The following is a 25,267-nucleotide window of genomic DNA, read 5'->3' as shown; positions in this document are numbered from 1 at the left end:
GGAGCTGGGAGTCACTTGGCCAGAACACATAAGGTACTAGGTTCAATACGCAATAACAAATAACACACCAACCAAACAATAAAACAACGGAATCTGATGCACACAAATTCAGTATGTGGAAAACAAATGTATCTCTAGATATGAAGCTTTTTCAGTGTCTTTTTATTATTTTGTGTGTGTATGTGTTCATGTATGTGTATGTTTGTGTTCATGTATGTGTGCTTGTGTGTAGAGACATGCACATTAAGTGTAGATGCCCTCAGAGACCAGAGGTGTCCAGTTCCCTTGAACCTGGATTTACAGTTCATTGTAACTCACCCAAAATGGGTGTTATGGACCAAACTTGGGTCTTCCGCAAGAGCATCATGTGCTCTTAACTAAGTAATCAATCCAGCTCCTGAAATAACATTTTAAAATACAGTTTATAAAGGTGCCATTTACAATACTGTTCAATACCAATATTTAAGAATCAATCCAAAAAGTAGCATTCAAGATTTATATTTACAAGTAAAAGAAAAATTAACAAGACACATTAGGAAAAGTGAATAAATGGGGAGAGAAATCAAGCCCACTTGATTTGGAGAATTAATATTGCAAGATGTTGACTTTTCACAAATTAACTCAAAATCCCCAATTCTTCAAATGTACAAGTTTAACCTAAAACTGAAGCAGAAAATGAAAAAGAAAGAAAGGAAGAAAGAAAGAAGGAAAGAAAGAAGGAAAAAAGAAAGAAAGAAAGACCAAAAACAAAGGATCAAGAATATCAGGAGAGACTAGAAAAAGAAGTGTGTGTCAGGAGGACTTGTACTGTTATCAGGATGCTTGGTCAAAAAGCAAGGCCAATCAGCATAAGATGGTATCCAAGAGCCACACCTTCTACTGAAAACTAATCAGACAAGAAAAAACAGACCCTTGTGTGGACCACACATAAAGACACTGACAGATGGCAAGACTGTCCTGAGAGCAAGGGCATTGTCAGTCACCAAGGCAGGACTGACTGGTAAGTGGACCGAAATGAGAGCAGCAAATCCTAGAACTGCTAGGAAGTCAAGTCAGATGGGGTTTTCACAACACAATGCTGGAAAATTCTCTCAAACAGGAAATAAAACATACAAATTAGGGCTGGCAGCAGAGCTCAGAACATATGAGGGAGGGGCTTTATATAGCATGTCTGATGACTTGAGTTCTATCCACAGATCCCACAGAGGCAAGAGAAGACCTGCTCCTGAGAGCATCTTCTACATGCTTGTGCCGTGACACACACACCAGAAATATGATAGATAGATAGATAGATAGATAGATAGATAGATAGATAGATAGATAGATAGATAGATAAAAAAGAAAGAGAAAGAAAGAAAGAAAGAAAGAAAGAACATGCACTATAAAAGATGGGTCTGATTTTTCAGGAGCGAAAGGTGAACTGGACTGGCCAGGCAGGAAAGACATTTACAGCATGGAAATAAAAATCCAGAAAGTAATCTCACACTCAAGAACACAATAGACAATTCCCTGGAGAAAATGGGATAGAAGAACAAGAGCTTCAAATGATCGATGGACACCAACATCCATGGTCCAGAAATGCAAGCCAAAATCAGGGACCTCTGGTAGGGACAGCACCTTGTACTGTAGGCATAAGACCTGCCCAGGACCAAGCCAGCCAAAATCCCACCATAGAGTACAGAGGAGTACAGGATGTCCCACCCCTAGCCTAGGAAAGACGAACAGTTGATGGTTGCTTGTGGAGGGAGAGTCGATTTTCTTCATTGATGCAGCCCCTAAAAGGCTACTCATGTTCTAGCAATGGTCGTACACCTAAGCACAAACAAGCAGCACCAGGTGAACTCAGTGGAGGAAAGAGGGAGAGGGAGGGAGGAAGGGAGGGAAGGAGAGAGAGAGAGAAAGAGAGAGAGAAAGAGAGAGAGAGAGAGAGAAAGTTCAGAGGGGAAATACAAAGGGGGACCTGGAAAGAAAGGAATAATGAATTTGATAAAAACAAATTATAAGCACTATGAAATTCTGAAACAAAAAAGCACACAAAGCATGTGAGGGATCCCTCAAAATAATTACCGGAAGATCACAGAAACCTAGACAAAAGCTCTTCCTCTGCTGAGCAAGGCAATGGGTAGCTGAGCCACAGAGGGACAGCATTTATGACCTGCAGTTGAGGGAAAGCTAAAATGAACATTTTATAACAGCAACTGCTGGCAATAGGAGAAGCTACTGAATTTTCAGTGGAAATATAACATGATGGTTTCCCTTTGAAGGGGTGTCATTTTCTCATTAAAGTGAAGATTTGCATGGCACATACCCTGACAATTTCACACACACACACACACACACACACACACACACACACAAATGCATGCATATATGGAAGAAATGCCACTTTTATGCATCAAGAGACAAGTTTGAGAATATTTATTGGACCATTTTGTAACAGCAAAACCTTGAACATAATCTATTGACAGATTAATGGGTACAGAGTCCCATCTCTGTTTAGCAGAACATTATAAGGCGGCAAAGACAGATGAACTATAGTTCTTTCCATTCATTCATCACCATGAACAAAATTCACACATTTGATATTAAGCAAGAAAGCAAACCACAGAGGGATGTGTGTAGTGTGGCTCCAATTACAGCCAAGTTCAGAACTTCCAAAAGACTATAAATAAAATATTGCTTATGGATTTGTATGTGTGAAAAATAGATGGCATATGACAGATAGATGATAGATAGACAGACAGATAGATAGATAAATGATGAATGATGGATGAACAGATGCACAGACAGACAGATAGAGAGACAGACTGCTACCCACAACACTTAATTTCAATGTTGCCCTCAGGATAAAAGGATGACTTTAAGGGGGAAGCCCACAATGGTCATCAGAGATTTTGATGTTCTCTTTGCAAATTACATGCTATGTGCATGAGAGCGTGGTTCAGTAGCATTGCCTAATGCTTTCCACATATGCTACATATGATTTTGTCCCCCCAAAAGCACTATTTTATACAACGCATGGCTCTGCATGACTCTATTTCCCCTCTCACACTCTTGATTGCCCCTTCCTTCTTTCCTGTGCTCACTTCTTCCTATATCGAATCTTTGAGAAAAGTGTATGTGCATTGAGGTCTCTGGGATGCTCCCGTTTTTCTGGCTTCTGTTAGGATATCTCACTAATGATGTACAACAGTGGAGCCCTGTCAGCCTTCCAGGTTGCTCTCCTCCACTGCTGGTAGAGCCGATAACAGAAATGTCATGAATGTTAAATGATGCGTTGAAAACATTAAGAAGGCGTCTGACTGTGGGCCTCTCTGTGGTATCATTCACTCCGGTCTGACTCTCATTTGGCTAATAGCAGTGCTGGGCACCCAGAGAGATCTCTTAGTTGATTTTTGATAATGAGTATTGGATCTGTAGCACTCTGCTTTCCATTCTGGTCTTAGACTTTGTACAGCACTTGCCCGTCTCACCACTGGGGTCAGGGAGTGGATTCTGGACTTGTCACTTCTGGCTGTCAGCATTTCAGAGAGCTGGGAATTCCTCCAGTCTCAGAGATGGCAGTGGGTGCAGTTTCTCTCTTGGGGAAACGTTCAAAGACTGTGCACGTGACCAACCAGTGGGAAAACGGAATTCACCGCTCTCTACACTGATGACACGTGTGAGGTTTCAGGGGGAGCAGAGTGAGAAGGAAGAAAGGGATATAAAGGTTGCGTGAGTGAGAATGATGGGGTGAAGCCACAGCAGCTGTGGGCAATAGGGTGGATACAGCTCGAACCAGAAGCAAGGGACCTCTCCATGTTGTTTTGAATTGCTAGATACAGGGAGGGGGACACGTGAAATAGGGCAGGTCTTCATGGTGGCATGGGACCGCTCTGCAGAGCCCAGCCCACATGACTCTGAGCACGGTAGTGTACTGCTTGGAGATCTGCCACTCTTACTGCTCGTGGGATATGCAAGACAGAAGAGTGAAGGTAACCAAGCAACATACCCTGGCCTCTGCAGCCTCACTATAGCTGCCCAGCCTGACTTCTGGCCTCAGGTCTGCAAAGACATTGATAGGAGTCAGGATTGCCTTGGGTCAACTGGGAGGGTGCTCTGTGCACTACTGATCCCGGGTAGACACAGAATTAATTCTACAGGGCTTATCATGTATTGCCAAGATCCATCCTTCCCTGGCTGTTCACAGAGACACTTCTCTATTCCTTTGTTTCTTAACACTGCTTCCAATACACCTCACCCTCCACTTTGTCCTTCCAACAGGAGTCTAGAAGCTGGATCGGGGTGAGGGGAAAGCAAACAGACCAGTGGGAAGCTGTATGGAGAGATTTCTCAGAGACCATTGAAGAAGGACTTGAAGCAACTGTGCATGATAGCATGATGACTGTGCTCATTCCTCCATTTCTGCATGCGACCTACACTCAGCACCACCACCAGTGCCACCTTACTCTGTTCAGAGCAAGAACCCCTCAGAGTATAACTGGACGTTAACACTTAGCACTGGTGCTAGAGGACAGTAAAGAAATTGTCTGAATTACTACCATCATCAATATTTCCAATGTCTTTAAAAATCATAATGATGACCCTGGCCAACAAACATGATGATCATGATTTTCAGTCCCATTTGACAACGTGTTCTGAAAATTCTGGAAATGTCCCCAGTCGGCCAATAAGTTTAAAAAGCTGACTCTTCAACTCAAGACTATCTGACCCTAGAGCTCCAGAACCCAACTTAGGGGCTGCAGACCACCCAAATCTGAGTGGCAGCTTAAAGGAGAAATGTCCCCCATAGGCTTATGTATTTGAACACTTCAGCCCCAGTTTGGTGGCGCTGTTTGGGTACATAATAGACTTTCAGGAGGCGGAGCCTCGCTGAAGGAAGTGCACCACTAGGATGAGTTTTGAGAGCTTATGATCTTATCTTTTCTTCTAGCTCTCTCTACTTCTTACAAGTGGATGAAAGCCATGAGAAGATTGATTCCTACTCCCACTTCTGGTTGCCATGATTTCTTACCATTCTGAACTCTAACCCTCTGGACTTGTATGCCAAAATAAGTTCTTTTTTCCATTAAGTTCTTTCTAGCCATGTTATTTTATCACAGCAATGGAAAAGTAACTAATGGGACCTGGCTCAGGCGCTGTGGGCATTACCTTTTTCTTCTAGCTAGTTAAGAGCCCCTCAGAGTATAACTGGACATTAACACTTAGCAAAGAGTTGGGCAAACCAATGGCACTAACTCTATGCTGATTAACATAAGGCACTGAGAGATGCTTAGGGCTTTTAAAACCATTTGGAGCCATGCTGTATTCTTTATTACATCACTCCATCACACGTTGATCGGTGGTACTCCTGTAGGAAGATAGATATGCTTCATTAGATGTATGTATTAGCCACTGCAATTATAAGCACATTATTGCTCAACCTGAAAATTGCAATCATTTATTTTTTATTTAAGTATTTTCTTGATGGAGCTATTGCTTTTGAAAGGTTTGCAAATACATCTGGTTTGTAATTATTTTAATGTATGCATACTTTAAATACACAAACATGGTGGCTTTGCTGTTTAGAACATGGCAAGGGTAAACTTTCTAAGAACCAGACAGAGGGGGGTTTCCTTTTCCCTTTATTTTCTACAATATTGGACCCTTCTGTCTATTGAAGCATCGTAGATAGCTGCCTGTTTGTAACCTGCCATGAGGAAATCCCAACATGTATGCCCAAGCATGTGGCCAGAGGAGTGCTTGATGATACAGTCAGCTTTGTACCCAGAGTCCAGTGTCACATCATCAAAGAGCTCAGAAACAATCTGAATGGAATGTACACGGATGACAACCCTGATGCAGATGAAAATGGAAAAACCAAGTAGTCTAACAAGTGCTAATGCGCAGGTCCATGCTTCAGGGAGCTCTCTAAAAAGTCCAAAGTTATTCTAAAATGTTTGATGGCAGCCTTCTGCATCCACTGAGGCTGAGATGAGGTAAAGAGCTAGCCATAGTTGATGACCATAAACAAGTTTCCAGTCACTGAGGAAGCACGTGTTATCACAGCACTTGGTAAATTATGATGGGGATGAGGTAGACAGAAGGAAGTACGCAGAGCCCATGAGGGAAGAAGGCACTCACTAAAGAGAAGTACATCTCCTTTGTGGCTGGAGGGGATGGGTGTGGAGGTACAGCAAGTGTGGACAGGGCCAGGGATGTATGGAAGAGGATGTTGAGACTCCTAGGAAGGTGAGTGACTCTTGAAGCTGATATTTGAGGTCCTGAGCCCCATGGCTGAAGGTGTTTGCCTCTTTATGACTTGGCTGAGTATACATTTGTGGTCACCCTATAGTGGTAACAAATCCAAGGGAACCCAGCTTGAATTCCAAGTCCCTTTTCCCTGTTCCATGAGTTTTCAGTGACTTGTCAAAAGGAGAGAAAGGTGTATCCTGTGAGGATCTCTCCCTATTGGGTTCCTGTCTCCACTGTTGAGATGGCGTGAGGAGGCTAGGAACGGAAAAGGACAAAAACCTCTTAGGCATGTGTGCTGTTGGGATTTGTTGTTGGTTGTGTGACATCCCAAAATGGAGGGTTGGGGGGGCAGAAATGATGATGGTGTGAAGGTGGTACAGACAAGATGTTTGAAGGAGAAAAGGTAGGAGGAATCAGATCACGGGTACCATTGTATGGGGCAAGAGGTAGCTAACATGCGAATATGATCTTTTATCAACCAACCTCTCCATAATCCAACCTTCCCCCTGGATTAGTCCAGAAACCAGGACTGAACCAAGATGGACTGAAATGCACAGGCTCTTCACACACCACACAGCTCTCCATTAACTCAAAACTAAGAAACAGCCAAATCAGAGGAACTCTACCTGGGGTCTGAGGGATTCAGAGAGCTCTGAATGAACTTTAAACATGGGTGTGCAGGGTGTTCATCAGGGTAAGCACAAAGGGAATCCCAGGGCCATGACATAGGCTGGTTGATGCAGAAGACCCATCCTAGACTTGAGCTGCACATGTCTACACAAACAAGTCCAGTCGTGAGGACCAACTCAAGCTAAGAAAGACCACATCACACATCCAGAGTTGTCAGAGCACTGCAACCATGGTTTAAAATCTCATGATCAGGTGCCCAGTTCAGGAGTCCATTTTTTGTTTGTTTTGTTTTATTTTGTTATTACTTTCTTTTTTCTTTTTTACTTAATTTTATTTTTTATTTATTCACTTTACATCCTACTCATTGCCTACCTCCCAGTCAGCCCCTCCCATAATCCTTCCCCCACCCTCTCTCCCCTTCTCTTCTGAGTCAGTTGGGGACCCCTGGGTATACCCCTACCCTGGCATTTGAAGTCTCTGAAAGGCTAGGCACTTCCTCTTTCACTGAGGCCAAACCAGGCAGCCAGCTCAGCTAGAAAAACATATCCCACAAACAAGCAACGGCTTTTGGGATAGCCCCATTCCAGTTATTTGGGACCCACATAAAGATCAAGCTGCACATCTGCTACATATGTGTGGGGCGGCCTAGGTTCAGTCTGTGTATGTTCTTTGATTGGTGGTTCAATCTCTGAGAACCCCAAGGGTCCAGGTTAGTTGACTCTGTTTGTCTTCCTATGGAGTTCCTATTCCCTTCAAAGCCACAATCCTGCCTCCTACTTTTCCATAAGAGTCCCCAAGCTCCATGCACTGTTTGGCTGTGCGTTTATCTGAGTCAGCTGCTGGGTGGAGCCTCTTAGAAGATAGCTTGCTCCTGTCTGCAAGCATAACAGAGTATCATTAGTAGTCTCAGGGATTGGTGCCTGCCCATGGGTTGGGTCTCAAGTTGGGCCAGTTATTGGTTGGCCATTCCCTCAGTCTCTGCTCCATCCCTCATGCCTGTATTTCTTGTAGACAGTGAAAATTTGAGGTTAAAAGTTTTGTGTGTGGGTTGGTGTCTCTATAGCTTTACTGGAGTTCCTGTCTGGATACAGGTGATGTCCTCTTCAGGTTCCAGATTCCCAAGGTTGTAAGTCACAGTTAAAGTCAACCCCCGACCCCATTGATTCTTGGGTGCCCCCTTATCCAAGGTCTCTGTCTCATCATAGAGATGCTCTCCACTTCCTCATCCCCACAGTTACAGACTTCCACTCATTTTCTTGGCCATCTCTTCTGTCCTTCCTCATACCTGATCCTGAACATCCCATTCCTCTCCCATGCCCCTCCCTAACAATTCCCTCCCTCCATCTGCCTCTTATGACTATCTTATTTCTCCTTCTAAGAGAGTCCACTTTCCGACATGTGTATGCCCTGCTTTCCAGTGCACTCCCAACTCCATTCTGATGGCCTTTTAAGCATATTTTTTGTCATGGTTTGTCTCTGGCTTTCATTTAGCCAACAGTATATCCCAACAGTACCATGTGCCTAAAAGGCTATTGTCCCTTTTCACACCTAGTTTGAAAGGGATCAAACAGAGAGAGGTCCTACAGAATACACCCCACTCTCCTCATTACAAGTCACTAGAGACTCGTGAAGGAGGGAAAAGACTTGGAGTTTGAGGTGGATTCTCCTGGACTTCTTACCACAAGAGGATGACCAGAAATCTGCAGTCAGCCAAGGTGTCTTCAAGAGGCACACACCAGTCCATATCACACAGCAGAGAGCAGGGGGTAGACGGTATAAAATGATTTCCTCTCTGTGCCCAATGTTGGTTGGAATCAGTGGTGCAAGAGGAGCAGGCGAGTCTGCCTGCTGAGACTCAAGGGGGGCTGAGTAGCCTTGTGATGGAAGGCTAAACTCTTAGCACAGGATTTCCCCAGCAGAACTCAAAGTCAGCAAACACAAGCAAGCAAGTGATGTGCAAAGCCAGGTACACATGTCTATGGACCTTCAACTTCTCATGGATGCCAAGAAAGGCAGTTTAAAGGCCATGCCTCTGAATTCCCAGATTCCAAAGGAACAGGGATCACTCTGCTTGTGCTGGTCCGACTCTGGCTTGTATAAGGATCTGGAGGCAGGACAGATGTCCTTATTGCCTTCCTTTTCTGTGATAAAATCACGCTGACCACAGCAACTTGGAGAAGAAATGATTTATCTGGCTTCTACTTCCAAGTCGTAGTCCACCACTTAAAGGCAGGAACTCAAAGCAGAAACCATGAGGAAAAGCTGCTTGCTGGATCACTTAGCAGCCCATTGTTTATTGACCTTCATTATGCAATTCGGGCACATAGGCAGAAGGATGGTGCTGCCTACAATTGATTGGGTCTTCCTACAATAATAAATGATCAAGACAATCCCTCAAAGACAGGCCCACAAGCCAATCAGATCTAGGCAATCCCTAATTAAGACTCCCTTCTCAGGTGACTCTAGGCTTTGTTGAGTTGGCAGTTAAAGCTAACTAAGACAATACCATGGGCAGGATGTGGTTTCTCAAGCCAGGCTATTGCCTGCCACTCATCCCCACAACCAGCTTAGCATGATCAAAGCCAAGGTTTATACTGACCCTGCATCTCAGCATTATTGATCAGAAAACACCAACTTCCACAGCTTATGTGCAGGGTGTTAAAAACCCAGCTTCAAAGCCCCTATTATTCCTCATTAGATGCTCAGCACACAGACCATGTAAGGACCTCATATAGCTGCCAGTTCCCCCTGTATGAGACCAGGCAATCTCTCGGGTGGTGAGACAATCCATTTTTGAAGGAGCTGGGCCCAGGACAGGGACTTTGAGTCGCCTTCTCTACTCAGGTATCCTGGCTCTCCTCCCATCCACCTTAGCACCCCTCTCCCTCTCCCTCTCCCTCTCCCTCTCCCTCTCCCTCTCCCTCTCCCTCTCCCTCTCCCTCTCCCTCTCCCTCTCCCTCTCCCTCTCCCTCTCCCTCTCCCTCTCCCTCTCCCTCTCCCTCTCCCTCTCCCCCCCCGTGTCTACACATATGAATACAGTGTTGTTACACTTAATCCTCACTGTCAGCTAGAGAAGATTTAGATTAACCATGAAAATGTGTTTGGGAGTATACATGGGTATATTATAGACAGGTTTAACTGAAGAGGTAGTTCCTATTCTAAATGTGGTGGACACCATCTCACAGGCTGGGGTCCAGGATTAAATAAAAAGGGAAAAGCAAGCTAAGCAGCATCATTCATCTCTCTCTGCTTCGTGACTGTGCACACATGGTGACCAGCTGTCTCATGTTCCTCCCTCCATGGCGACCGATGAACTATATTTTTAAACTGTGAGCCAAAGTAAGTCCCTCCTTTCTTAAGTTTCTTTTGTCCCATATGTTATCACAGCAAAGAGAAAAGTAACTAAGTCAGATATATGCTGTCCACCCCAGCATGGCGGGGTTTCACAGGGCACTAGGCACTGCAGGTGCCCAGCCTGCATCTGGAATGATGCAAGTCAGGAAACAGAAGCACATTTGCAGAAACTCTTCATCCTGATACCAGCAATCAAATCAGCAGCTGTGACAACCTCTTCTCAGTAAAAAACCTGCAACTGAAAGGGAAGACGGAGGCTGTTTTGCTCAACTTTGAATCTACTTGGAATTAATGGAGAATAAATGTTCTAAATTCAAACCTTTCAAGGGACAATTTCCATTAAGCCAGAGCTCAGCTTCATTTCTGATCCACTGTTGCAAGGAGTAACAGCTGTTCAGGGCACTGTAACTGCCTTTGAAGCACTGAGGCCATAAACTTTCAAAAGAAAACTCTCGTCCTGATGGGCACCACGAGAGCAGTGGGGGAAGGGCGCAGTTCATGAGATCTGATCACTCTGCAAGTGCCCCCAATCCTCAAAGTCACTTAGACAGCACTGCATAGAGTTGCCCAGGCACTTGCCTCGCTTCAGATCAGGGGTCAAGTGAGAATGCTGCAGGTGGTGAAGGAGAAGGCATTTGAAGGAGAGAAGGTGGGAGGAAGCAGAACATGGGTCCCATCACATGCAGTGTAGAGCAAGATGTAGTCAACGTGTGAATATGATCTTCTATCAACCAACCTCTCCACAAACCAGCTTTCCCTTTGGGTTACCTCCTATGTCCAGTACAACACTGTGTAACTGGGGACACATCAGTAAACAGCCCACATCCTTTTGTGAACCTAGCAACTGAGGTAGAGTGGATGGTGACCCTGGACTAGCAAACTCAAGCAGATCATTTGTGACTTGATCCTGTGAACAGCAGCACTTCCTTGAGAAGCTCTGAAGTCAGGGGCAAACAAGACCCCAGACAGAAGGCAAAGCAACAGAAAGATTCCTAAGAGATAAGCGAGGTGAGCTGAAGGCTTCTGTAAAGGGAAGGGGGTGAAGAGAAGAGCCTTGATGGGGAGACCAGAAAAATAGAATGGAGCTGGCCAGGCACAGCTTTGGGTGTACATCTTCTTCCTCCTTTGGGGGCTATATAGTTCCTTCAGAGTTAAGACAGGGGTAATATCTACAAGGTATCAGCTTCCTGAAGAGTGCTGAAGGGCCAGTGTGGATAGCAGGAAGTGGATTCCTACCACCACTTCCTCATAAACAGAGAATCAGACACGACTCAAGATTCTCTTGATAAAACAGGCCAGATGTCCTACCTCCAACACTAGATGAGTGGACATTGAAAAGGGCCACGACATAGGGAATTCCTAAGGGGAGAGAACAGTGGATGGAAAGTCAGGTCAGAGGCGGGTTTTCTGTGGGATCTGACAGCATAATGACAACAGCGCCTTTAACAGCAGCACTTTGGTGACCCGGTGAGACAAGCCAGTGATTGTGTGAGTCAGAAGCCAATGAAGAGAGCAATAGAGGGAGGGAGTGACCAGAGTTGTGATGCATCCATGTCTTCTGGAAAGAGTCTGACCTGCAAAATGGTCATTTCTGTCTTCTATCAAGGTTGCAAGCACAGAGCCAGAGGATGGGTGGACGGATGAGTGGAAAGATGGATGCATAGATAGAGGGAGGGACTGTCTGTAGAGTATAATGTCGGGGAGGGCATGAGGCTAGATATATCCTCTGAGAACAGGAAAGAATCAAGTCACACATTGTGGGCCTTGTATCAGGGATGTCTGAGGACTAGGTACAGAGGAAGAAACAAGTATGGACACTTCCAGGCATGCGTGGGACAGTCAAGATGCTCAGGCTGAGTGGGCTGTAGACCTGCTCTTCTCCTAGCTTCATTCAGGAGGCAGCAGGAAATGCTCCAGACTGTCCAAGGAAGCAACGCTGGACCCAGATTGTTCTAATGAACACAGAACCCTGAGGCCATAGAGGAAAAGCTAGAATCCATTTGTGTCTGGCTGCCTTGGATAATGTCCACCTCTCTCCCAAAAGAAAGTCTAAAAAAAAAAAAAGACAGACATTGCAGAAAGACTAGAAGGAAAGGCAATTTATAAACTGATAGTCTCAGTACCATTGCCAACGACAGTGACGAGTCAAGTCACACAGAAACAGTGTCTGCCTCCCAGAGTCAGCTGGCTCCCAGAATTCTAGAGCAGCGGGCTTCAGTCTGAGGGAACGAGGGTATTCCAGAAGCAAAGCCATGTTGCAAGCCTGGCACTGCTGTTCTTCCCTGTACAGTGAGACTTCAGGTCCTTTTTTCTCCTTGGGATTTTTTTAACTGTTTTCAATTTAATAATTCAATTCATTTGACCTAGTCCTTAATAATCAGTCTTCATAGCCACATCATTTTTTTAACAACAATCATCTCAGACACACTCTCTGACAAGACTTTCAACATTATGAAAAGAAACCATGTCTTCAGGAGCATGTTTACTGTGATGGAGATGATATCTGAGCTACAAGGGTAAAAGGAAACCCTTTCATTGCAAAGTGACAAAAGTGGAAGGTAAAACATGTTCACACATTCATAGCAGCAGGAAGCACATACTCAGAAACAGATCTGGGCTTAATACAAATGACATAATTCCTAGTCATCTACAGCTACTTACATAATGCCACACAGAGAACAAATTAGGCTAAAATTCACTGTAGTGCTTGGTAGACTTCAGAAACGGTTTTCTATCCCTAGTACATCACAAAATACATTTTGAGATCCTAAAGGAGTGAGTCTTGCAAGCAGGCATCAAACACTGTATTACTCATGGTGCAGGCATGGAGCAGGCTGAGCCCTCCAGTCTCTGAAATGAAATAGACCAGGGTATTGAGGACACACCATGTGCTCAGGCTACAGGGAACCTGGTAGATTCAGATCCACATGGGCACTGTGTTAATCAAGGTTGCCTAAAGGAATAGAACTCAAAGAATGAATAAATAAATAAATAATATTTTTCATTCATTTCATATATATGTATATATATGTATATATATGATATTTATTAGAATGACTTCAAGCTGTGGTCCAGCTAGTCCAATAATGCTGCCTACCAATAGAAGGTCTAAGAATCCCATAGTTATCCATCCATGAGGCTGGTTGTCTCAGCTACTCTTCAGTATATGCTGGAATCCTAAAGAAGTAGGATCTAATGCCAGTGAAGGAATAGACTTGCTTGTGAGAGCAAGCAGACAAAGATTCCATGTCCTTTATATAGAAGTTGTGGTCCAGATTAAATGTATATCTTCTTCTCAAATCAAAGATCCAGATTAGAAGTAGGTCTACCCACTTAAAATGATTTCATTAAGAAAAGAAAAATCCTGTACAGCTGTGCCTAATTATTTGGGTCTTAGCTAATTCAAAATGTAGTCAGGTTGACAACCAAGACTAGCCATCATAGGCACCATGATAGTTTATCTGCATTGTCAACTAGGTGGATTTTGAGTCACCTAGGAGACACACCTCCAGGTGTGTCCATCAGAGCATTTCTAAAGAGGCTTAGCTGAGCACAGAAGATCCACCCTGGATGTGGTCACCACCTTCAAATCCATGGACTTAGGACTTAGACTGAACATAAAAAGAGAGAGCCATCAGGAGCAGCAGCATTTGACTCATGTTACCTCACAGTTCTGCCAGCAAAGCTAGAGCCACTCTTCCTCCTCACCTTCTCCATCATGGTGGACAGAGACTGCCTTCTTGCTCCTTACCTTCTCCACATGGTGAACAACCTTCTTGCTCCACAACTTCTCTACCACAATGCTTGGAGCTTATTCTTTCTTCACTGTGTTGGTCAGTACCTTCTTGTTTCAAACCTTCTAGACCATGAGGGGTGTATCTTCTCTTCTTCTTGATCCACCCCTTCTCTGACATAATGGACAGTATTTTCAAACTCTGAGGAAAATAAATTCTGTCTCCACTAAGTTCTTTTCCTCAGGTATTTCACCTCAGCAACAAGAAATCAGCTAATGGAGGCACTAAAGGCAAGACAGCATGAGATTTTCCCTGAGCTCAGATGTCCTTTCATCATTTGCTTTCTAGAAAGACTGAGCATGTGAGGTGACTGTGCCCCTTTGCTTAGTTGAGCTCAAAACATTTCATTAATCTTTTCTTCCCTTCTGAGGTCTTTACAAGATTAAACATAATTCAATCCAGTCAAAACTCAGAAACTAAAAACTTTCTTTAAGCCAAGATCACTGGCCTTTCTCTCTAATTTCCTATATATTCTCCTTATTCTTCATTTCATAGTAATAATCCATCAGTAAGCAGAATGTTGTAGGACTGACCCCATGAAGAAAAGGGCAGCAGCATCCCTACGCAGATGACAGCAGTATTGCCTGGACCCACAGCACATGGTACAGGTGAAATGGGAGAAATGAGATCTAAAGGAAAACCCAGTGTTATTGATGAAGAATGAGCTGAGCCAACAGCATGCTGATGTGAGGAGGACCTCTTCATTGGTTCATCTTCCAAATGAATAACTTCTTATATTAGCCACTTATATTACTTACTACTATTGTATCTCTCACTCTGTAAACCACAGAATGGAAGCAGAAAGAGCAAGGCTTTAAAGCCCTGTTGAGGCTCTTCGTGCATCTCCCTCTGAAACTAAGCAGCATGACAGAAACCACGCCTGTCTAAGATGCAAATGGATTGAAAAAAAGAAAACCAGAAATTGATGCTTAGGGAGGGAGGGTAAGTTTTGCCACCTCCATTAGTGACAGCTAGTGGGGTGAAGCCCCTGGAGAAAGCACTGTTCATTTACCCAAGTTGGGGGGGGGTCCCAAACAATGTCTCTGCATCCCATGAGAACAGGAGATTCAACTAGCATATCTACATAGAATCCAGTGTGGTGGGAAGTAAATCTAGGGTTGAGTGCTTTGAAATGTGTGATTTAGCCTTGGCAGGAGAAAAGAGGTCATGGTTTCTAACTTCAAGAGCAAATAGAGCTTTGAAGGTAGACAAACCCTCCAGGTAATAGCATACCATCAGCCCTGTATCTCGGCACAGTATGGGCAAGGAAATTTTCAAAGAACTTTTGGAAAAAAGATGGATGAGTGAATGGATGGATGGGTGAACGGATCGGTAGACTAACGAACTTCAGCATCCACTGTTCTGTAGATGGCATTTAGCAGACAATCCTCAGTCAGCTCCATTTCTACCAAGTTCAGTTGCATAAATTCATTGGCCATCAACTTCAAAGCTGCTCTCCTGGCCAGGGACCACTTCTGTGCCCCAGAAGCAAATGTATAATTTCTCCCTCTGCACCCTGATAGTACTTAATCTCAATAATGGGTTCCACCAAAGGTCATAGTCTACACATTCACAGTCCAATGCTGAACCCTATAGCCCACATAAACTCACAATGGACTTCAAAGCCAACTCATTTTCCCATTACAGATTTAAATGAGAAAAGCTTGCTATTAACTGAGGTAACACTGGAGCTGCAGGGAGGCTCTAGGGATCCCCAGGATGTGCTTCTCAGGAGAACACATTTTAGTTCAACGAGAGTAGCTCCATGATGTTAATGAAGTAGAATCAGCTCTTTTCAGGTCTGTTTGTAAACAAGTCCCCACTAGAGAGTCCTCCTCTCCACTTGTCCCCTGTGGAGTATTCTGAAGTGAGAGTTGCCCTCTCCCGTACTTCCGGCCTCTTGATCACTGACTGAATCCTATGGCAGAATTCCATGGAGAGACATTGTCCTTTCGAGAGAACCTTTTTACAAAAGGAATTTAGGTGACACACCCTACTCACTAAACAAGATGTCTAAATAAGATGTCTTCCTTATGTATATCCATTGCTAAAAGCGGGGGATATGTAGACATTTGGCGAACAAGGGATCCCTTTGAGTAGGCCTGAATCCTCTCAGGTGTATCACAGAGCCACAGACTGGAGGCAGTGGACAGGAACAGCTCAGTGTTCTACCATCTATCTGCACATGGGCCACTCAGACCCACTCTAAGTTAACACAGTTCTGGGAATACCTGACAAGATGGCTGCCAAAGTCCAGCATGATGACCCTGTGCTCCTAGTTCAAGAGCAAAATCTGTAGGGACCAGAAAGGCCACCGGAGGGCAGCAGATGAATCACAAAGAGTTAGCTCAGACATAAGGACTTGGTGAAGGGGCATCCCTAGAAGTGCCCCAACTGAGTCTCTTACTGTTTTTGCTTTTCCCTGCAGAAACTCCATATTAAACTTTATTTGCAAAAGAAAAGAAAGGAGGTCTTAGAGAAAATTGACACAAAGTTTAGAGTATCCCAGGAAAGGAAGCTTGCATCTCCTGCATGAAAACCTCTGGACCTTTCCTCAAACTTAAATTCTCAGCTCACTTGTGTGATAAACAATAAATTACAGACAATGGTCTCAAAACCTTTCCTACCTTTAAAATTTTCCCCACAACCACACTGCTCCATAAATTAAAAATACAACGTAGCTGCTACTGTAACATGTTCACGGTTTTCTTCAGGAATAGCTATCAATGTCTCATCCTTTTGAGCAGGACCTCATAGCCAAGAGCCAGGTTTTGTCCCAACAGATTCTCTATGCCTCCATCAGCCCATACAGGTGAGTACCCACTGACCCCAGTACCCCAGTGAGCTGCAGGGTACCCCGATCCCTCTTACTCCTGACATTTTCAGAGCTATGATTTATGAAGGTGTATAGCACCCAGACCATATCAAGTTGTTTTCCAAAGAAAATCAGTATGGAAATTAATGCCCCTGTTTCTGTGTAAGTCCATCAACTCTGATTCTCAAGCAGGTGGCAATCAGTCTGTGCATATTTTTAGCAAATACCTTGGACTTGATGGTATAAGCACTAGGTACTCTCTTAAAAAAAAAAAACACACATGCTTGGCCTTGACATGGTGATGATATGATTTACCTAGAAGAGCTGCCTCTCCTAATTAGTTTGATTGGAAATGCAACACAATTCAATGCACCATTCACTCAGGAGATCTCCAAGCACAATGTTTGTGAGCACAGAAATCATGGGATTCAGTGATTTCATCCAGGGAAAGCCAAAGCCTGTCCCCTAGGCAGACCCTGGATGCCCAATGTCAGCCATCTAAGCCCTCTCAACATTCTGAATCCAATCTCTCTGATCCTGTAACACATGAGTGCCTGGTTCTGAGCTTTTCTCTTTTAAATAGCTTGGAGTGATAGCCCCAGCTACCCATGATATCTTCATGATATTTTCCTCTGTATGAGCTAGTCTGACTATAATTAAGCCATTGCAATTATCTAGTGACTGTCTTCTCACACTGGGTAAAGATTGCATATGTCAGGGACCATGCCTGTCTGGCTAATCTTATCCTTATAGAAACTGTTCTGTGGGATACAGCAATTCAACATTTGGAGGATGAGTCAATCAATCAACCAATCAGCCACCTATCGATGTTTTACAGTGTATCTACCTTCTCTTGACTTGGGATATTCAATTTTGAAGAACCAAATTGTTGCTGGTTTCATCATAAAGAACAAAAGAATGACTCTCCCCTAAACACTTCTCTTTGATATATCAACTCATGTCAAAATAAGATTATAATGAACTCTTCTTATAACTTGTGACAGTTAAGATTGATTAGTAGTTTCACTAGATCTAAAATTTACCTAGGAGACAAACATCTGGGCATGTGTAAGAAAGTCTTCAGATAGAATTAATAGGCAGCACCATTTCATGGTCTGGGCCCCTAGTTAGATACAAAGGAAAAAGTGAACTGAGCACCAGCATTCATTTCTTTCTGCTTCTTGACTGTGGATACAATGTGACCAGCCACCTCAAGCTCCTGCCTCTGTGACTTCTCCACTGTGGTGGACTATGTCCTCAAACTGTGAGTCAAAATAAACTTTCTCTTTCTTAAGTTGCTTTTGTTAGGTTTTTGTCACAGTAGTGAGAAAAGTAACTATCTAGTCCCTGTGTTTGGAGCATCACAGTGACCTGCCCAAGGCAGATTCCACTCACTCATTCTTAATGATGGAATGCAAATAGGCCAACACCATCCTATTGGTATATTCCCAACTACATCAGGCTCCTGCTCCTCCCTGCAGCATGCATGCCTTGTACAGAGGTCCTTGGAAGCTTGGCAAAGCCTCATGCTCACAACAAATTTTACATTAAACTTTCTGTTTCCCTTTAAGGACATGTCCAGCAAGCATCTGGAATTCCTCTTTATGCAAATAAAGCATTCTCAGTGAGAGACCAAATTTTGGGGGATTCAGACTCCGAGGATCTGACCTGAGTTTGAACTCAAGCAAACTAATAGGTCAGTACCTAGCACCAGTTTCCAGGTTATCCCCCAATGAGACCTGCGTCTCCAGGTTACCTGCCACCAACAAATCCAGCATCTGGCACCAGTCTCCAGGTTATTCCCCCAACAAATCTGCACCACCAGGTTACAAGCCTGCCCCTGCCTAATAATCACCAGGAGGAAAACAAGTTTATAGTTTGGCTCTCAGCACCAACCAATTATGTTAAAGACCACAGAACCCCCCAAGTAGATGCTTGCCAGGCTAGAGACACTGGCCCCTTGCTTGTCATTTCCTATAAAACCTTGTCCTGATGAGTGTTCGGGGCTTTTCTCCACCAAATCCATCCTGTGGATCATCGGTGAGTTAAACCCAAACTTGAGCTTGTAAATAAAGACCCTTGTGTGATTACATCACATCAGTTCCTGATTGTTTCTTTGGGGCTCATGAACACTTCCTAGTTCTACACAGCACCTCAGTCCCAGCCTATGATGTATACTCACCCCCAAACACCTACCCACTCCCCAATTTTATATAGCCCTTGTTTGCCCCCGATAGAGGGGCACTGTTTCACTGAAAACCATCTCAGGAGAAAGCTATTTCTCCTAAACTCACACCAGCTGGAGATCCTGCTAACCCACCCACCCAGCTAAGCTTCTTTCCTTCCAGTTTAGCATGGTGCATAATGGTGCCTAGATACCCCAAGAGCAGAAGCAGACCCAGCCAGCACTTCCCACGGTTCATCTTGGATGAAGGTTGGACGTGCCCTCCTGTCCCTAGAGCACCCACGGGTCATGCATTCATGTGTGATGCCTGAGTCATGGAAGATATTCAAGGAGCCAAGATCCCACCTTTGGCAAAAGCATGCTGACTCTTAGGTGCTGGACTTCTTCCTCTGCTTGGGATGCTGGAGGAGCTCAGAAGTAGGAGATTAGTTTCTCACACACATTGAGAAAACCTATCCCCTGATCTCCTATCGCCATACATCTGGCTCTCACATTATTGAGAAATGCTGTCTCCCAAGCGTGTCAGCCCTTATTACCTGCAAGAAACCCTCAGGATTGGGCCTATTGGCAGCACCTCATAAGTCAGCCTAAGGGAGGGATTGTTAGACCCTCACCGGAGGGGCAAGCCACTCCTTCCCTCATGTGCCTGAATATAATTCTGGCCAAGCTGTACTTGGTCTCTGGAGGTTTTACATTATATGGGAAATGGAGGGTAAAGCAAAGCAAGTGCTCCTTCTATGCAGCTGTGCGAAAGTTCTCCTCTCTGTTGGGGTGAGACTTTTTGCTGATGTCACTGAGCTGGGGTTACACTCACTGCTCCAAGTAATCCCACTCCTGTTTTCCTATGAATAAGTCTAAGATCATCAAGCTAGATTCAGGTGGAATCATCCTTTGGGTGGCCTATCTGGAGTGAGTAGACATTTGTTCAGCCATTTCAACAAAAAGCTCACACAGTATACGCGCATCTGTATTCTTTGCTTCCACAGCATCCTCTAGAGGAGTCCCTGCTGCCCTGTGCAAGCTGTCTGAAGAGTTGAGAACGCCTGCGCTCTGCTGACCTTCGCAATGCCCACACTTCTGCAGACACAGGAGCCATTCTCTGCTCTCTACTCCTCAGAGGCCTTCTGTGCTGCTCTCCGTGCTCCCTGCTGCGGAGGACATGAGCCTCCATAATATTCATAAAAGGGAAAATATGTTCTCAATAAGAATATCACTTAATATTCACAAGTAAGAAATCAGAACTGCCATGCTGTGAACTTAATAAGAGGAGGTTACTAACAGTAAAGAACTAGGATGCCTGTCCTACGGGACCGGCAATGATCTCAGCTGTTCACAAGAACTGCCTGCTTCTTTCTCAACAATTGGATGGAACAATTATATACAAACCATCACAAACAGAGATGCAGAAACCCCCATGAACCTTATGGGTTGGACATATGCTGTAGCCAGAATTCAAGAGTTGCTGACCATACCAGCAACAAAACACCAGTATGAAACAAGAGGAATGTCAGGGCAGGGAGGTGGGAAGCAGGGGTGTTTGGGTAGGGGGAACACCCTTATAGAAGAATGGGATGGGGAAGTTTATGGACAGCAAACTGGGAAAGGGAATAACATTTGAAAGGTAAATAAAAAATATCTAATTTAAAAAAGAAGAAGAATGATAATCACGGACCATGAAGTCAGTGTGTGAACTCACATAACATCTAGGCTTCCAAATATTCACCCCACCAGGGCAAAATTCCTACAGTCTGCCCCACTCCAAGACCTTCCCAGTGACTTTGCTCTAATCCGCTGAACGCCAGGTAACTGAGGATAAGACAGGTGCCTTGTTTTTCATCAGTAACAAAACTTGTTAAAATAGTCTAATACCAAGCTTACCTTGCTCACACCAAATACTTTAAGAGCAGAAAGGGAAAACAAAATGACCACAAAGTTCTATGTTTAATAGTACTGCCAGAACTTTCTTTTCCAAATGTACACCGATGCCTTTGCAGAGTCTCTTGGGAAGTTGTAACACACCATCCCTATTGGTTGGTGCTGACCCTTCCAGATTGCCTGAGTCTCCAGAATGTGGAGAGGAAAGTGGTATTATAGGTTACTGAGGCCGAGCTAGCAGATAAACAGTCCCCTGGACATGTTTACAGAAAGGCATGCAGAATGAGATGGTGAGGTCAAAATTCAAACACTCTTAGCTATAAAGGCACCAGCATATTTGATGAAAATAGTCCTGTTTTATACTCGGTTGGAAGGAAATGGTTCTTTTCACATTTTTCTGCAAACATATTCCCTCCAATAGAAACTTAAGATGCTTCCCTCAAAGATTCTTGAAGCACTTGGGGTGAAAATTTATAATAAATTTATTGGGAAAGTTATAGCTGCTCTCCCACTTGGCATCTCTTCGCTGAATTGAAAGTCACTGCTCCTGAGAGCTGTGGTAGATTGACAGGCCCCACCAGGTAGCCTGAGTCACCCTGCACAGCCATCAATCATGGACAGCCACAACAAGGCTGTAGGGATTTTCTTCATCGTACCAAACAAACGCACACAGCAAAGAAGCCTTTCTTCTGGGGTTTCTCAGCTTCTAAGTCGCAGGCATAGCAGGGTCCAGGGTGGCCTCAGTGCTAAGATTGGACAGCTAGCCATTCTGTGAATCCAGAGCCCTAGAAGGAGGAGTCAAGTGCTTCTGCCTCAGCACTTTGGAATGTTTATCTTTTCTGTCAGGAGTGTAGGTCATAAATGGGGCACTTTAATAATTAATCTTGGTTGTCCTTAATTGAGGAACTGCCACCATCAGATTGGCCTATAGGCATGTCTGTGGGACATTTTCTTGATTGCTAAATGATTTAGGAAGGCTCAGACCACCGTGGGCAATACTGCCCTTAGGAAGATGGGCCTAGGTTGAAGATAGCTGAGTAAGTCAGAGGACGCGAGCCAGTAATCAGCAATCCTCTGTGGTTTCTGCTTCAAGTCTCCACATTGAATTTCTGCTCTGACTCCCATCAGTAGTGAAAGTACATGCCAAATAAATGCTTTTGTCTCCAAGCTGCTTTTTGGTCATGGTATTTATCATAGAAACAGAGAAGTACACCAGAATAGAAATCAAATAAAGAAACCTGACATATACTTCTTCAGCCTGGAGTGACATCAGCCAGTGATATTCTAGATATGGCATGACGTGAAAGAGCTTTGTCTCTGTGGACTTCCTCCAAAGATCTGCATCGCAGTCTCATTCTGAGAAAGGGGGAGGTAAAAACAAAAACAAGACCCTTCTTGATCTGTTCTCCTACATGGTCATAGTCATTGAAAGCATGGAGAGTCTAAAAACTGTCACCTTCAAAATAGTCTAAGAAGTAGTTAAATGTAATGAGGAATACTGGATGGGGGACTTGGGACAGAAAAAGGAAACTTTTGCTGTGGCATCAAATGACCAGTTTCTCACTGCCCACGGTGAACTACATCCCCCAGCTTCCAGCATGAAATAACCTAAGTCCTTGTCTCATTCCCACACGTTATCAAGGAGGAGACTGTGGCTGACCTTTGTGGGTTCTTCTTTTGCTCATTCTTTATCCCTCTGGTTTCACCCTCTATCACTAGATAGGAAAGAAAGAAGGATAGAGAGGCAGAGGTGGGGGGAGATCCCTGAACCTAATTTCTTTCTTTTTGTTCTTCTTTGAACGTGACTACCAACAAACCACAACCACCCCCCCCACCAAATCACCACCAACCACCAACCCTGCCTCTCAGGGCCCTCGCTTCATCTACCCTCTGAAAAGTTCCCAGAATTCTGAACACCACATAGTTGCAGAAACTATCTACAGCTAGCAGAGTGACACCTCTGCTAGAGCATGAGGCAAATCACAATCAGCTGCTGCAGACAGTCTGAAGCAGACCCATATCCCCATACCTGGAGTTAAAACAAAAATGCATTCTTGTAATATTTGAAGAATATATTTGGGTTTTTAAAGAAACCCAAACTCCAGAATTCTTAAAGATGTCACTACAGGAGGCAGGTGTCAATTCTAGTTAATAAACATGCTGCTTCCTGTGAGGCAAGGTCATCACTTGTAAATCTCTCCTACCTGTGTGGCATTACTGGAGATTGGAGAATCCTCATATGAGGTACAGGGAAAGCAGAGGCCTCAGGAAATATGATGCAAGAGCATGAATCCAGGTCACAGAGACCCACTGTTATGATTTGTATATGCTCATCCCAGGGAGTGACACTATTAGAGGGTGTGGCCCTGTTGGAATAGATGTGGCTTTGTTAAAGTAGGTGTGTCACTATGGGTGTGGGCTTTAAGACCCTCATACTAGCTGCCTGGAAGTCAGTATTCTGCTAGCAGCCTTCAGATGAAGATGTAGAACTCTCAACTCTTCCTGCACCATCCCTGCCTGGATGCTGCCTTGATGATAATGGACTGAACCTCTGAACCTGTAAGCCAGCCCCAATTAAATGTTTTCCTTTATAAGACATGGCTTGGTCATGGTGCCTGTTAACAGCAGTAAAACCCTAACTAAGACACCGATGCTTCATAGTTAAATGCATGCCTAGCACACTAGTAGAAAAATAGGGAAGTAATGTAGCAACTGAAAGTCCAAGAACACTCTCATTCCCTAGGATACTGATAGAGCAGTAAGAACTGGATGGCCTGCCACTTAAAGGCCAGAAGGGTGAAGCAACTACAATGAGGTCAGGAATAGCACAGAAGTGCCTTATTGGAGATCAATAGAAGGGGATTGAATGATAACAGTCAAAGGTCTCTAGGCCATAGAGCCCAAATGACAAAGCCACCAAGTCACTCACTACCCTCTGGGTCTCTAGAGCAGATGACTAGACTCTAGGCCCCAGCTTTTTCTTGTCACATGAAGGCCATGTACTCATGGTCAGCCTCAATGTTACCATGGGTCTAGTCCAGGTACCTGGCAGGTGGGATCTCATTAGCTAGAGCAGGTACCATGCAGGAGACATGGCAGTGACAGATGACACCAGTGTACTGTCTATGCTATATACTGCCCTGCAGGAGTCAACAGATACTGGGGTTTGTATAAGTTGCTGTTGGGCCCCTGGTCACCTGGTTAAGACGTTTTCAGGAGAAAAGAGAATACAGTATGGCAAACATTACATAACATCTGCCTTGGGTACCTTCAAAGCCTCCGTAGATCAATGCCATGGTTCCTGTGTTGTAGAGCATTATCTCCGAGAGTCACAGTCATTACTAAGCTCTACATTTTTATTTATTGTATTATGTATATGCATGATGCGTGTGTGGGGAGAACATGATGTGGCACATTTGTAGCCATTACTATCCTTGTACAAATTATTTACTATTACTATGCAATTGCATGTTGTGGGGGAGGGAAGAACATGCTATAACACATATGTGACTGTCAGAAAACAACACTGTGGTATTGGCTCCCTCCTTTCATCTTTACATGGATTCTAGGGATCAAACTCAGATGACCAGGCTTGCACATAAAATGCCTTTCATTTAGATCTATCTTGAGGGCTCCCATAGCCATAACAGTTTAATTAAGGCACAAGAGATACTCAAAATGCTGTGCTTGTTGATATTCCCTCGTAGGAGAGCTTGGAAAGGGTCATTAGACCCTTCCTTGAGATTCCAGCCACTTCCTCACTCCTAAACCCTGTTCCCAGCTATGTATGATTCTATCCCTGTTACACGTGGGCTGGGGAAGTGTTACAGTAGACAGGACATAGAAGGTACACTGAAGAGGACTGCATCTATGAAGCTGTGAGGAAGTCATCATCTATACTACAGTGAGATGTTTTGGTGGCTGTTTGGGGGGTTACCCATGGCCCTGGAGTAACCCTTCACCCATACTTCTGCAATAATGTTAGTTCATCAATAGAATCTTTGGTCTGGTGCTGGTGCCCCATTGGGGTGAGGAGATGTTTGTTCATGCCTCCATAAGAAAAGTTAGCACAACACCCTACAGCCTCATGTCAAGAGTAGCCATGCTGCTGAGGAGACATAGTGTCCCTCCCTAACCAAAAGCCCAGGCAAAGTCCAGGGCTTCTAGGGATGTAATGTCCATCTTCTATTCCCAGTTCCCTTCTCTATGGCAGCAGGCAAGTTCTGACTGCATAATCGTGTCTTCCAAACACGCTTCTGAAATAAAAGGCACTCGTGGGGCTGAATTGTATAGATGACCAAGGCAGACACAGTCTGCTCTGTCAGGAATGCGTTCTGTAGCAGGAGCATGCTCTGCCCACCCTATTCAGCAGGAAGACTG

General features: G+C 44.3%; 1 long non-coding RNA gene across 2 annotated transcripts; it reads right to left on the bottom strand.

Annotated features, from left to right (window-relative positions):
* Positions 1-5,275: 5,275 nt before the first annotated feature.
* LOC102552864 (uncharacterized) lies at positions 5,276-23,152 on the bottom strand. Of its 2 annotated transcripts, none has more exons than XR_015655377.1 (3): positions 23,092-23,152; positions 22,126-22,243; positions 5,276-5,350 (listed from the first exon to the last, which is right to left on the bottom strand). It is a non-coding gene; the product is annotated as an uncharacterized LOC102552864 (long non-coding RNA). The 2 variants fall into 2 exon arrangements; XR_015655376.1 differs by having other exon boundaries at positions 22,137-22,243.
* Between the last annotated feature and the right edge of the window lie 2,115 nt (positions 23,153-25,267).

Source organism: Rattus norvegicus, chromosome 1 (genome assembly GCF_021556685.1).
Source record: "Rattus norvegicus strain SHRSP/BbbUtx chromosome 1, alternate assembly SHRSP_T2T, whole genome shotgun sequence".
Classification (NCBI taxonomy): Eukaryota; Metazoa; Chordata; class Mammalia; order Rodentia; family Muridae; genus Rattus; species Rattus norvegicus.
The sequence above is the reverse complement of the archived record's forward strand: the minus strand, read 5'-3'. Positions and strand labels throughout refer to the sequence as shown.